Genomic DNA, 16,107 nt, shown 5'->3' on the forward strand with positions numbered 1-16,107 from the left:
GAGAAGCCAGCAGATCAGAAGAAGGAAACTACCTGGAGAACGAGCCATGGGCCTCAGATTTAACAAATGGCCTGATCCAACTCCCACTGAAAAGAGTTGGAGTCTTTCCACTGATTTCACTGGAATTGGGCCAGGCCATAATCAATAGCCAGATTCAAAGACAGCTGGCCAAAAAAAGGGGAAGAATACACCATTTTTTAAAAAAAAATTCCCCCAGATTTTGAAATTCTAAATGTCAAAATTCAACCAGACCCGTAAGTGGGAGATAAAAGGGTAAAAGCTTTCATAATTTGATATCAACCTTTTCCCCCATTTGTTTGTTGTTTTTTATTTCAAAATTCAAACCATTTTGACCAGCTCTAGAGTCAATCAATGCCTTGGGGAAATCAACCTGAATCTGACTCTAAAATGCAGAGGCTTTTTTAAGTGCTCATAAAAGTAAATTATTATATTTGTAACAGAACAAGACTTTTAAAAAAGCAAAAATGTAGTTTTCTTTCTTTTTCTGCAAATAGATATGGAACATAAAACCAAATTTGCAGTAATTTAACTATCTATGTAAACCCCCAGGAAAACAGTGGTGAAATGGTATACTTTTGTATCTCTATTTAAATGATCTATTTATACAATTATTTATACCATTAAGAGGTGAGATTCAAAATAATGTATCTGATTATTATCTTTATTTATGCAATAAAAATCCAGTGAATAAATCTACTGTTTCTTTGTGTGCAATGTTGCCATCTAATGAGTGATCCACTGAGAGGATAAGGTCTCAACTACTGCTGCCTCTTAAAGGAGATCTCCAAGAGCTCAAGTGATAGAGGTTCATTTTTGGTAGCGCTGAAGAAGCAGGGTTCTAGTACCAACTCCCTTGTTTGTGTGTGACTGATTTACCTAGTAATTGTGTTTGCCATCTGCAGCACATTTTTCACATGATCTGTGACTCACAACATAGCCAAGTCATTCAATTCCAGTGGCAGGTATATTGGTAGAGAGGGGTATAGCTTATTCAGGAAGGACAAGCAGGGAAAAAAGGGAGGAGGTGTTGCATTATAAATCAAGAATACATACACTTTTTCAGAGGTCCAGAAGAAGGTGAGAGGCAGAGCAGTTGAGAATCTCGGAGTAAAGATAAAAGGGGAAAAAATAGGACTTAGGTCATGGTAGGGGTCTATCATACACCACCAAATCAGGAACAAGGCAATAAACAGAGGTTCTTTAAATACATTAGGAGCAAGAGAAAGACAAAGGAAAGTGTAGGTCCTCTACTCAGCGGGGAAGGAGAGCTAATAACTGATGCTATCAAGAAGGCTAACGTGTTTAATGCTTATTTTGCTTTCAGTCTTCACTAAAAAGATTAATAGTGACTGGATACTCAACACAATCAATATTAACTGCAAGGGGGAAGGAACACAAGCCAAACTAGGGAAAGAACACATTAAAAAGTATTTCGATGTATTCAAGTCAGCAGGGCCTGATGAAATTCATTGTAGGATATCTACGGAACTAGCTGAAGCAAACTTGGAACCTTTAGCAATTGTATTCAAGAACTCATGGAGAACAGGTAAGGTCCCAGAGGACTGTAGAAGGGCAGACATAGAACCTATCCCATTCCAGGGTGCAATCCGGACCAGTGAATCACCACCTGCCCGGCAACCTTGGGTGCCTTACAGTGCTTTGCTGTTGTAGCCCCCACGCTGGGCCACTCACAAACAGCTAAACAGCATGCCGGTCACATCCTGAGCATCCGTGTAGAGCTGCAGTCCTGGTCCAGCAGCCAGTCAGCAACACACCAGCCACACTCTGGCTTCCAGCAGCTTTGGTTAGTACTTGCGGGGTGACCCCAGCACACTCCCAGTCCAAATTTTCCAAAAAAGTGGGTCTTGCACGGTCTAGCCCTCTCCTGGACAGTTCAGATATTTAGGTCCATTGCCCCTCTGAGGGGTCAATATCCAACAGCCTGTGACTTCAAATGGAGTTACCAAACAATTCAGTTTAAACACAGCATGGAATTTGCTTTGATTAAAAAAATATTAAAAGTTTATTCAATAGCAAAGAGAGTGATTTTAAATGAGTACAAGTACAAGGCATTAAAGAGAAATAAAGAGAAAACACTTTCCAGTAGCTAAAACTTAACAAACTAGACTAGGGTCAAGATAAAATCTTACCACATGTTCCCAGCAACATTGCTAAGCAAATTTTCATGCCCGGGTCCTTCACAAAGTCAAAAGGCTGCTTCCTTTATCTGCTTAGGTGAAAGTGAAAGAGCAACAGAGAGACAGGGAGAGAAAGCAAGAGAGATCCTGGGGTGTTTTTGCCCCTCCCTTTTATAGTCCAAGCCCCCTTTGGATTGCATTTTCCTGAGGGTTACCACTAGATAAAATTCCTTCCCACTGTGAGGACGGAGATATGGAGTCTCGAGGTGAAAGATGTTCCATGTCGTTTGCTAAAATACAAATCGACCTCTTCCTGCCCCGCTTCATTGCCAAAGATGGCCACTTGAGCGGTGAATGCCAATCAACTTTGATGGCACCTGGCTAGAGGCGTCAGCTTGTCCTTTGTCTTTGAGAAACAGATTTACCCCCTCCCCAGACTTGTGTGGTAAACACAATTCAGTCAGAATTTTAGCTTATGTTCATAACTTTATAGATAATATTGCTACACACATTTCACCATGATGATTGACCAGTGAATTATTAGTTTTCAAATGATACTTCCCAACACACATTTGCTTACAAAGATTATTACAAAGGTGTGTAGGGAGTGAATACAGGGATGCATTCAGTCCCAGTACCTATCTTTAAAAGGGAGAACAAAGAGGAACCAGGGAATTATAGACCAATCAGCCTAACTTTGATACCTGGAAAGATACCAGAATAAATTATTAAACAATCAGTTTGTAAGTATCTAGAGGATAATAGGGTTATGAGAAATAGCATATGATTTGTCAAGAATAAATCATGCCAAGCCAATCTAATTTTCTTCCTGGCCTAGTGGGTGGGGGTGGGGGAAGCAGTAGACGTGATATAACTTTATTTTAGTCAAGCTTTTGACAAAGTGCCACATGACATTTTCATAAGCAAACCAGGGAAATGTGGTCTAGATGAAATTACTATCGGGTGGGTGCACAGTAGGTTGGAAGACTGTACTCAAAGAGTAGTTATCAATGGTTCTCTGTCAAATTGGGAGGGTATATTTAGTGGGGTTCTGCAGGGGTCAGTTCTGGGTCTGGCACTATTCAATATTTTCATTAATGACTTGGACAATAGTGTGGCGAGTATGCTTATAAAATTCGTGAATGACACCAGGCTGGGAAGGGGTGAGCACTTTGGAGGACAGGATTAGAATTCAAATCTATCTAAACAAATTAGAGAATTGGTCTGAGATCAACAGGATAAAATTCAATAAAGACCAGGGCAAAGTACTTTACTTAGGAAGGAAAAATCAAATGCACAATTACAAATTGGGGAATAAGTGGCTAGGTGGTAGTACTGCTGAAAAGGATCTAGGGGTTATAGTGGATCACAAATGGAATATGGGTCACCAATGTGATTAGGGTGACCAGATGTCCCGATTTTATAGGGACAGTCCTGATATTTGGGGCTTTGTCTTATATAGGTGCCTATTACCCAGGGCTTTGGAGCAGAGCCCGGAGCTGGAGCGCGGAGCAGCTCCGGAGCAGTGGAGCTGCAGGTTTTTGCCTGGAGCTGGAGCAGAGCCGGAGCACCGCTCCAAAGCCCTGCTATTACCCCCCGCCCCCTGTCCCGATTTTTCACACTTGCTGTCTGGTCACCCTAAATGTGATTCAGTTGCGAAAAAGGCTGATATCATTCTGTAAGACAAGGGATGTGATTGTTCCTCTCTCCTCAGCACTGGTGAGACCTCAGATGGAATTCTATATTCAATTCTGGTGCCATACCTTAGGAAAGATGTAGATAAACCGGAGAGAGTCCAGAGGAGAGCAACAAAATTGATAAAAGGTTTGGAAACCCTGAGCCATAAGGAAAGGTTAAAAAAAAAACTGGGCATGTTTACTCTTGAGAAAAGAAGACTGAGGGGGGACCTGATAAGAGTCTTCAAATATGTTAAGGGCTGGTATAAAGAGGACTGTAAATAGTTGTTCTCCATGTCCACTGAAGTAGGACAAGAAGTGATGGGCTTAAACTGCAGCAGACGTAGGCTATGTCTACACTATGAGCTATGGGTCTGATTCCCCTGCTCATACAAACATACTCGCAGTAACTCTCATCAAGCTAGCTCACATCAAGAGCTGTGCCAAGTACGTACCCGCCAATTTCAGGCAAGTTCGAACTCAGCACAGCTCAGCCATGTCTCTGCTACCGGTACCTATGTTAGCACAGCTACTCGGAGCTAGCGCGAGTGTGTGCACACCACCAGGGAAATCACACCCCTAGCTCGTAGTGTAGACATAGCCTGAGGTCAGCTATTAGGAAAAGCTTGCTAACTATGAGGGTAGTTAAGCTCTGGAATAGGCTTCCAGGGGAGGTTGTGGAATTCCCATCATTGGAGGTTTTTCAGAACAGGGTGGACAAACACCTGTCAGGAGTGGCCTAGGTACACTTGGTCCTGCCTCAGCACAGGGGGGCAGGTCTAGATGACCTCTCAGGGCCCCTTCTAGCCCTACATGTTTATTATTCTATGAATAGTAGAGCTGTGCAGAGAAAGGTGATTTCTTTTTACAGAGGATTTTGATATTTCATAATTTGGGTTTGTTCCAATTGAGAATGAAAACCAAGAAATGTTAAGTTATCCATGAAAGGGACTGAAACTCTAAGACGGTCCACATGGCTGGCTGGCACAAGGTCATAGGCCCTACAAGACCTGGGACACTCCACTTGGCAGGTTGCCACCAAGCCATGGATTTCGGCAGACAACCAGGCAGGCTGCTGACAGGCCAGACAGGCAACCTGGCAGGAAACCAGCATTTTTCCAACAGAACCTTACCTGGACTCTGTCGGCACTTTGGCAAAATCGGACTGCCCCCACAAAAACGTTCCAATTCCACTGAATCAGCAAATTCTGACCAGCTCTGTCTCAGTTATCTCATCTATAAACCCCAGGTAATTATACTAATTTGCCTACCCCACAGATCTATTTAGTTAATTTTCATTTTCGGTACATTGTTCTTTGAAGATAAGAGCTGTGGAAATGCTACATATGATTTTTTATGTGAAATGTGATATGAACCGCACATCAAAAGGCAGCTAAACCCTTAAATTTAGTTATTTTGGCTCACCGATAGCTTAAAAACATCCAGACTGATTTTTCTCTAGAGCTGGTCATCAATTTTCCAGTGATTTTTTCTATTGATATGTGATCTTTCTTTTTTTTCAAATTTGAACATTTTTGTGAAAAATCTATTTTCAACATCTTAATTAAAATAGTTAATCAAAATGTATATAGAACATTTTGCTTTATTGTGTTTTAGCTTTTTCCTCGTTTCCTTACTCTCTTTTTCTTGGGATAGTGGTTTGGGCATAGTTAAGGACTTCAGAAACCCATGTTTGAGTCCCTGCTCTACCACAGACTTCCTAGGTGACCTTGAGCAAGTCACTTAATTTCTCTGTGCCTCATTTTCCCCATCTGTAAAATGGGGTTAATAATTTGCAAGGGTGTTGTGAGGATAAGTGCATTAAAGATTATGAAGTGTTTTGAAATCTACTGATGCAAGGCACTCTGTGAGAGGTAGGTATTATATTCTTGTTTCTTTTTTCTGACAGTCATTGTGGAAAAACAACATTTTCATTTTTGAAAGCATTTTATTTTTATAAATACCAATATTCTGCCCCAAATTTTTATTTAGTTATTTTTAGGGTCCATTTTGCTAAAAGCAAACAACTTCAGCATTTGTTCACCAAATTGCTTTTTTCAATTTCCAGCCAACTCTATTTATCTCAAAACTATACCATGCAAGCAGACAGATTATCTGTTGTCTGGGCTCATTCCATGTGGGTGAGAGGAACTATACATGAATGAATTAGACTGCTGAGGGTAGAAGATAACCACTGGTGAGGTGAAACGCAGACTTGCCGATCTCCGGAGTGGTTTCTTCCATACTCAGGCTCTTACAATGCATTCCTCTCCACCAGTCAGTGCTGTGCAGAGGTGTTGAATGTAGGGCAAGCTGACAAAGCATTTCTGCAGTGGCTGTGATGATGTGTAGGTGGGGTGGAAAGCTAGCGCTCTCTGTCTGTGTTTATTTAAAGCGTTATTTTGTTGAGAAAAGAAAGACAAAAATGTCCCACATTTCAAACGTCTGGCTGGTTTGAGAAATCCCGGATGTTAGATGTTGCTGTCATTCCTGGAAGGAGTAAGTTTGTGGTCTGTCATTGTCACCACTGAAATCTCATTTGTGAAAACTACAGCAAATACAGACCTGCGAAGGATGCAGAGGTCAGGATGGGTTGCATGTACCTAACAACTGGTTAGTTTGAAGTTGGGTATGTAAGTACCTGAAAAGAATTTAGGGGGAGATTTCCCAAAGCACCTCAGGAATTTAGGAGCACAAATCCCACTAAAAGTCAATGAGACTGGTACTCCTGGATTCCTCAAGTGCTTTAGAAATTCTCCTTTTGGACAACAAATAGGGACACATTTTCCATGGTTTTTTCCCCAGCTCTAGTTATAGATAGGAAGGATTGTCTGGTTAGAATGCTAGCTAGAAGATGCAGGTTCAATACCCTGCAGTGCCACAGACTTCCTGTGTGACCTCGGGCAAGTCAGTCTTTCTGTGCCTCAGTTTTCAATCTGTAAAATGGGGACAATAGCATCTCGCAAGATGTTGCAAGGAAGACTGCAAGATGCTCAGATACTATGTGAACGGGGGCTATACGTACTTTAGATCCATACTGTTACCAGCTGTTGCGGTTATCACCTTTGGGAGCCCTACCTACCACAAACAACTCTCCAGCTGTGGCAGAACTATGCTGGTTAGACTTTCTGTGAGCAGCACTGGGCTGAAAACAGCTGCTGAAGCCAGGGAGCCAACTATGTTCAGGCCTCCAGAGTTGCTAATATCAATGGCAATAGTGCAGACAAGGTTAGAGATAGAGCCAGCTGGGAAATTTCAAATTATTCTGCTGAAAAACCGACACATTTTTCATGAAGAGTATTCCCATTTTTCAACCAGCTCTAGTTACAGAGTGGACAGAGTTCCTTGTCACAGGTTCAGCAGGTCAGGAGACCCCCCGATTGATACTTCACCTATGCAGACCAGACTTGAGAGTGCTGGGCTATCTAATGCAAATGACAGGAGGGGAAACGTCTAGCAGTGGACAATAACCCTGCAGCAAAGGCTGAGAGCAGGGTTTGAGCCCAGGACCTTCCACACCAAAACACAGACTTCTGTCACTTCAACTAGGAGACTAAGTACCCAAGGTGGATAGCTCCAGTTCTAGCTTCCTGAATTCCAGGCTAAGCCCCCCACAAGTTAAAGCTACTCAGCAGCAGCTTTAACATTTGCCACTGGCTTTGGACCTTACCCTGGCAGAGGATGTCCATGGCATACCACTCCTCCACCAGGCCTCTTCCCCAGGCCTGAGATAACAGGCTGAAGGCAGGGGTGAAAGTAATGTAAAGGACTAACCGGTATGCCGGAGTCCTGAGCTGGGGGCGTGGCCTCAACCGGAATAGGCGTGGCCTCAACCAGAAGAGGTGGGGCCTTTAAATACCCGGGGCCTTTAAATCAAGATTTAAAGGCCCAGGGGCTCTGGCTGCGGCTGGGAGCACCGGGACCTTTAAATCACCCCCGGAGCTCCCAGCTGCCTCTGCAGCTGGGAGCCCCGGGGCTCAGGAGCCCTTTAAATCACTGCCGGAGCCCTGCCACCGCTACCCCAGGGCTCCGGCAGCGGGGCTCGGGAGGCGATTTAAAGGGCCCAGGGCTCCAGCTGCTGCAGGGAGCCCCAGACCCTTTAAATCACTAGCCTGGGAAAGCCAGTCCGATCCGGCACGGCATACTGGCTCTTGCCGGTACACCACACCAGACCGGCTTACTTTCGCCTCTGACTGAAGGGCAGATGCACAGGTCCCAGCAATAGTGTAAATGCACCAGCAGGTAGCTCTCCTCCAAAAATAGAACTCTCCACTGCACATTTTCAGGTGGATTATGCCTCTTCAGTCTTGCAAAAGGGCTATAAACAAGTTTGAGAATCTGCTCCTCACATTGATAGGTGCCAACAATGTCAATAGCAGGCCGTTATCGTTTGGGGACCAGTCACAAAGGGCGTGTCTTCACTGCACAGTTAACCCAGTGATTGGTGCCCAGGTCTGAGCACCAGGGTTAGCCTAGCCCAGCTGTGAACATCCTTACCTCAAAGCCCTGCCTGCACTGCTCTATCGCTACTGTTTCTGCATTCTGTGTGTGACTGTGGATATATCCCATGGTTCTTTGTGCTGAGACATTCTAGGATGTTTTCCCAGGCAATTTGTCAACTGGAGAACTCGTCTGTCCTTCGGGGGAATTGTGGGAAGGATGTTGGAGAACTGTCATCACTTGAGTGATTTAGCCTGCAAAGTGGGCAGGTTCCCAGCCCAAGTTAAACCAGAGCCGGAGTAACTAACACTCCAGGCTTGAAAGCTGGCCCAGGTTTAAAACACCTCCAAAACCAAGTCAGAGGTTCTTCTGTGTGGATGGTAGGTGGTGTTGGAATTATTATTATTTATTCAGGGCATTAGCACCACACTAATTTAACCATAAATTCCTCTATTAAATCCAAAGGTCAAATAGTATTTATACAATTGCGCTAAGCATGCCTAACAAGCCTAAATAATAAGCAATTTACTACATCCAAACAGTAACAAAACTTTTATAAGCATTTGATCAAGAGACGTACAAACAGGCTAGCCACAGGGGTGCTTAGACCCATATTGGTCAGCTCCAATGTGGCCAGGCAGGTGTTAGCAATGACCCCTTTAAGAGTTTACTTTTTATACCCTTTAACAAAGACGTGATGTCATTGCCTATTACTGACTTCAGCTAAAAACCTGTCTCAGACAGTTCATCCTTATTTCCAATCTTATGTCCAATAAGATTTACAACCTCCTTTCTCCCACAGCCTTTCTTCTCTGTCTCTTCCCCTCCTTTTTGCTGCACCACAGTTTTTGCTTTGGAGCTTGTGGGGTGGGAAGGACCATGTTGGCTCCTTCTAAGACAGATTTGTCTTTGTCTTATTTAAAATGACCTGCAGACACCCCTCTTAGCCAGAGGCCTTCTTTTTAGACACTTCCCTTATTTCATTTCAAGAGTATGGATATGTGCAGTGAAGACATATGCCAAGAAGGACAGGTTACAAAGCACGTGACATTTTGTTTTCTGGAAATAATTTGTGGCTTGAGTGAGCATGCCCATTACTACGGTGATGAGGGCCAATTAGGAATTTAGAGAAGTATTATTTACAAAATCTCAGGACCTTCAAACAATGGGGTATGGAACAGCTTCCATATGAGGAGAGAGAAATAAGACTGGGACTTTTCAGCTTGGAAAAGAGACGACTACGTGGGGATATGATAGAGGGCTATAAAATCCTGACTGCTGTGGAGAAAGTAAATAAGGAAGTGTTCTTTACTCCTTCTCATAACGCAAGAAGTAGGGGTCAGGTTTAAACAAAAGGAAGTATTTCTTCACACAATGCACAGTTAACCTGTGGAACTCTTTGCCAGAGGATGTTGTGAAGGCCAAGACTGTAACAGAGTTCAAAAAAGAACTAGATAAATTCATGGAGGATAGGTCCATTAATTACTGTTAGGCCTGGTCTACACTACGACTTTAATTCGGATTTAGCTGCGTTAATCCGAATTAACCCTTCACCCGTCCACACTACAGAGCCAGTTAATTCGAATTAAAGGGCACTTAAAATCGATTTCTGTACTCCACCTCGACGAGCGGAGTAGCGCCAAAATCGATTTTGTTAATTCGAATTAGGGTTAGTGTGGCCGCACACCACCGAATTAATGTGGTTAAATTAATGGGGTAGTGTGGCCGCACACCACCGAATTAATGTGGTTAAAAACCGAATTAATGTGCTTAGTGTGGCCGCGCACAATCGAATTTATACAACCTGTTTCCCAAATTCGAATTATCTAAATTCGGATTAATCCCGTAGTGTAGACATACCCTTAGCCAGGATGGGAAGGGATGTCCATAGCCTCTGTTTGCCAGAAGCTGGGAATGGGCAACAGGGGATGGATCACTTGATAATTATCTGTTCTGTTCATTCTCTGTGGAGCACCTGGCATTGGACACTGTCAGAAATCAGGATACTGGGCTAGATGGACCTTTGGTCTGACCCAGTATGGTTGTTCTTATGTTCTAATCCAAGATGGTGACTGAATGGCTCAAGAGGCTGGTGATGGGCTCTAGCCCCTTTCCCCATCAGTACATCCCAACTCCGGTCTACATTGGTCAACACTCCATTTACAAGCTGCAGAGATATCCATGTCACTCTCCCCAGTGTATGACTCACACCAGGAGCACTTAACAGCTCACTCGGCCAGCGTAATTAAATCTTTATCTCAAGCCTCATTAGTGGAGCTGGGTGGGAAACAGTTTTCCCATCCCCACAAAATGTTTCAAGGTTTCAAACATTCCATCCTGGACCTGACACACCTTTCCCAACAAAAATTTAGTCTAAACTGAAACATTTCCCCGAAAAGTTTTAGTTTAGTTGATCAACATTTTCTGATGAAAAAAGTTCCATGGAAAAATTCCCGACCGACTGTATTCATGCCTGCTGTACTCACTTGCTGAGCTCAGAAAGCTTCTTGGGTATCGCACATGTTTCTTCAGTAATATTGAACTTGACTTTTGATTGCCTGAATTCTTTTGCTACCAGGAAGGATTTCTTTTCAATTCTATCTACAATCTCATATGGCCTCCATCACCATGAGAAACAGGTCTGTCTTTACATTTCAGTATGCACCCAAAACATTATAGAATAAATGTAAATAAACAGATACTTTACCATCTGATGGCCATTTCGTGGTTTCATTCCAGTCTCCTGTGGTCAAACTTCCATGACCATAGTCGTCACTGTCTGAAGTAAAGAACTGAGGAGAGTTGGAGGCTGAACTATTCCCTTTACCCTAGAAATGGTTCTTCCAGGATTGGGATGGGTAGAAAGGAAAGCTTGCTCTGTCAGGGCCCATTCTATGAATAAGGGACATCCGTCTCCAGAACTGTCCATCCAGCACCTCCTTTTGAAAATATAAATGACCACCGCCATTTTTTTCAAAGATTTCAATCTCTCCCTGATTTAAGCTCACGGGATGGAATTGTGACTGTGTGATTTTTGCCTCAGTTCACACATCATTGGCTTCCCTTCCAGTTCGGTTCCATGAGTTTCCTGTCAGCTTTGTAAAATATCATCAGCAGCAGCAGCCCTGCTAAATTTAAAAAGTGATAAAAATCGACAATAAAAAGCAAACAGAAACGAAGGTTTGAGATTTTTAGTGTAGCAAAAGAGCAGATAATTATTACTTTTAGTCCCAGTTAAAAAAGGAAGATGATCAGATACTATAGTGATGAGTCATATAAATACACAGATAGATTGCTAGATAGATAGGGCTATGTTGTGTAATGCCAATTGATGAGAGATAGTCTGAGGAAATGTGATACATATTTTAGAAGCTGGATATGTGAGGAAAATCAAGGCCAAAATCTCAAGGGGGAATTTGGTGAGATCTCTGATATATATTTGAGTTTGCCTGAATAAAGAAGCTGGTTTCGGGTTGCCAACCCTCCAGGATTGTCCGGGAGACTCCAGGAATTAATGATAAATCTTTAATTAAAAATTATATCATGCGATGAAACCTCCAGGAATGCTATCAACTGATGTGCTCTATCCATACCATCTCACCACTGGCTGATTGCAAACTTTAGATGACACACAACAGCCTGGTGACCATGACAAAGGAAGGCCACTCCAGGCAGTTCCATCTTCTGGGGCTCCCCAGAATTTACTTGTGGCCTGGGTTGGAGGGGGAGGGCCATTAGCTTTGGGCCCACCATCTCCTGGCAACTCCATCTCCAATGGGTCCATCTTCTGGGGGTGGTACTGGGGAGGAATAGTCCCACGGTCCAGAGGGCTGTCCATGAGACTGGGTAGAGGAAGGCTGTTCCAGGTGGCAGGAGCTGTAGAAAAAGGAGATTCTCACACCAAAGGAGGAAGGACTGTGTGAAGGGACAGGGAGAGGCCGTGTCAGGCAAGCAGAAGGAAGAAGAAGGGGAAAGGAGAGAGGCAAAGGCCCCCGACACTGAAGTCTGGCCAAAGACTGTTAGGTCCAGCTCAGGTTGAGGGGAAGCACCAAGGTGGTTTTATGGTACCTGTGTAGCTCCTCAGTGTTGACGCTAGCTGTGGACTGGTCAGGTCCTTGAAGACTGCTCGCCAGCTGCCTGTGACCCCAAGGGCAATTTCAGTAGCTGCAGCTTGAAGGGTGGCTTACGAACTCCTATTATTATTTCTATTACTTTAGCACTTAGGAGTCCAAGTCATGGATCAGGATCCCATTGTGCTAGGTGCTGTACAAACACAGAACAAAAAGATGGCCCCTGTCCCAAAGAGCTTCCAGTCTAAGTGTAAGATAAGAGACAACAGATGGATGCAGACAGACAGAGGAGTACAAGAAAGAAAAGTGACAATATTGATCAGCATGACAGGCTGTGGTCTCTGCACATCAGCAGGTCTGTGCCATAGGACATGGAATCATCTCGGGGCTGGATCCACCGGCCTTAGGGCTGCTTTGCACCACTGGAGCAGCACAAAAAGCAGTCAGGATCTGGCTTAGGTTTGTAAGATCAGCTGAGCTGGATGCAATTTGAAAAAAAGTAGAGTTATTTCGAATTGGACTCATTTGATGCTGGCAGTGATGAAATTATGCTCTTGACAGGGAGCCAAGGACAGGTTTGTCTCCTGTTTCATTAGTTAGATTCCTAGCAATAAAAGCCAGTCAAATAGGTCATTGCAAATTTTGGCATTTGCTTTTAAATCAAATAATCGTTCAAAGATAAATGGGCCTATTGCTCAGCCAACTCTCTCCAGGAAAGTGGTCTCTTTAGAATGGAATAGGCCTTGGTGCTGGTTCTGTTCAGGCCCCGTCTACACACAGGTTTGCTCTAGTTTAACTAAAGGTGTGCTTTTGAATCAGTATAGTCAGACAAGTCCAAACCCCTGTGTGGATGCTCTTAATTACTTGGTTTATATCAATTTAGCTAAAGTTGATATGTTGCTGGCTCAAGCTTACATTGAATTAAGAGTGTCCACACAGGCACTTGCACCAATTTATCTAAAATTATTCAAAAGCCAGTTTAACTCTGTGTTAAGACAAAGCCACAAGCTGTTTATTCCAGCGCAGCAAATAAGCAGAGGTGGCAACCAAGAAAGGGCTTATCAGGAGGCAGAGAATTTAGGTCACCGTAAGTAGCAACAACTGGTGCACAACATGCTGCTCGCTTCCCTCTCAGAGGGTTACTGTAACAAGGGAACTCATATCATGTGGGGAGCTGCCAGAGCGCTTTGGTGGGTTTACGTGCTCGCCACATGAAGGGCTTGGCAGTCATAAAGAAACAGCTCTGTTGTCACAGCCGGCCAGAGTTCGCTTTGCTTTGTAACTGAATGAGAAACGCTTCCCCTCTAGTCACATCAAAGTAGTGTGTTTTACTGGTGTGGCTAGACCCCATTTACGCACACACCACCCCCAGGGAGGAGAAACACACTGCAAACTAGACAAGGGCTAGGTTAGTCGCCCAGACCTACCTCACCTCCAATTCGGGAGAACACGAGGGCTCCAAACCAGACGTTTGGGTCACAGATTTGAAATATGCTGGGAAGAAGACAGGGTTTATCTGCATGAGAAAGTTTCACCGGTCTGAATTGAAACTGATTTTGTTACAGTCTTGTGTAGACACTCTTTTGGTTTAAGAACGGCTTCTCTCTCTCTCTCTCTCTCTCTCTCTTTTTTTTTTTTTTGGCTTAACTTTAATCAATTGGGAAGAATTTTGGTTTAACCATTCCTAAACCAAAGGTAGAGTATTTGCACAGGGATTTACACCAGTTGAAAAACTGATTTCATTTAAAACCGGTGCAACTTTCCCCATGTAAACAAGGAAACAGCTGGTGTAAACTGAAGTTACAGCTAGACTAATTTACACCAGGGAAGACACTAGCTCCCACTATGGCTAGAAAAAGAATAACACTTTAAAATAGAAACCCTCAACAATCTAATCAAATAATAATAATAATAATAATAATAATAAATAGCAAGTCTTAATTACCAGATTCTTTCCAGACTCCAAACTGGAGTGAAAATGCTTCATTATTAAAGGAAAATGAGTCAGTGAAGACTAGGATATGCTACCGCGCCACAGAAGATTCAGGGGGATCCCCACAAGTTCCTGTAGGGCATATAGTGATACATATGATAGCCCCAAACTTGCAATCAGATCAACGTGACTCTTAAAACAATTTGGGTCTGACAGCATGATCAGGACCCATGATTGTAACTGGCAGCTTCACACCCAGGGCCATGTGCTGAAATAAGCATCACACAAAGGAAATACTCCGAAAATGCAAAGGTTTAGGGAGAACATAAGAGCAGATATACTGGGTCAGACCAAAGGTATCCTGTCTTCTGATAGTGGCCAATGCCAAGGGCTTCAGAAGGAATGAACAGAACAGGGCAATTATATAGTGATCCATCCCTGTCATCTGTTTCTAGCAATTAGAGGCTTAGGACACCCACCGCATGGAGTTGTATCCCTGTGTGGTGGGGTGATGACCCACCGGTGCGGCACCTCCTGCTGGTCGTCCTGGAAATTAGCTCTTTCCAGCCCGCAGCGCCCTCTGCACACCGGTGTCTTGCCTGCCGCTGGCCCCACGTTCCTCCCGGACCCCGGTGCCCTTTGCCTAGGGGTTCTGCCCACCGCGGTACCCCCTCACTCTGGGTCTCCCCTCCCCGGGGAACCCCCAACCTCCTATCCCCACCTTGCCTCAGTGGCTACTGCCAGTCTCCATCTAGCCTCCACTCACTGAGGCAGACTGCAGTCTGTAAACCACTCGCCATCGGCAAGGGGGGTTGCACCAGCCGCCTCTGCCTACGCCTGGGCTGCCCCTCTGCAGCCCCAGTACCTGCTTGTGGGCCCTTAACTCGGCCTGCAGCCTGGGGCTTTGCTAGGCTGAAGCTCCCCAGCTCCCTCTGCCCTTCCCCAGCACTGCTCCACCCTAGGCCCCACCTGTAACTGCTTCCCCCAATCTGCCTAGCTTTTTCCCCGCCGCAGCCCTCTCCCAGGGCTGTTTTAAGCCCTTCAGGGCAGGAGCGGGGTGACCACCCCACTATACCCTGACCATCTTAGCTAATAGTCATTAATGGACCTACCCTCCAAGAACTGGTCTAATACTTTTTTTAACCCAGTTCTACTATTGGCTACTGCAATTCATGTAATAAGTAACAATTGCAGGCATGAATGACTGTGAGTCTCGCAGCACGGAGGTGTGACTGAAGCATCTGTAGGCACAGCCAAGCTAGCTTGCTAAAAATAGCTGACTGAAAAGGTGGGTGAGGTCGTTTTTATTGGACTAGCTGCTGTTGGTGGAAGGGACACGCTTCCAAGCTACACAGAGCTCTTCTTCAGGTCTGGGGAAGGTAACTAGTGTCCGAGCTAACTACAAGGAGGGACAGACTGTTAAGCATAAAGAGGTTGTAGGAGACTACTTAAACTGAAGTGGGCAATAAAGGGTTAAATGGTTAAGCATAAGGGGTTCACACACGCTGCAGGGACCACCCCTACCTGTCTTTTCTCACATCCTGGGACCACAGCTACAACCACACTAAAAATTGCAGGGTAACCATGGTAGCACCAGCACAGGCTGCGGCTCAGGCTAGCATCGCAAGTACATGCCCAGGGCCCCAGGAGGGATCGTACCGGGGCAGCTAGTGCATGCCACTGTGACTCCACGGCTATCTTTAGCAAGCTAGCGAGATCAAAGCTAGCATGGGTACATCTACACCTGCTGCAGTCACACCTCCCAACTGCAGTGTAGACATACACCTCAAACCATCCAATTTATCTCATGTCAGTCCTGAGCCAAAGCC

This window comes from Terrapene carolina, unplaced genomic scaffold (assembly GCF_002925995.2).
Source record: "Terrapene carolina triunguis isolate 2854851 unplaced genomic scaffold, T_m_triunguis-2.0 Scaffold42, whole genome shotgun sequence".
In the NCBI taxonomy this organism is placed as follows: Eukaryota; Metazoa; Chordata; order Testudines; family Emydidae; genus Terrapene; species Terrapene triunguis.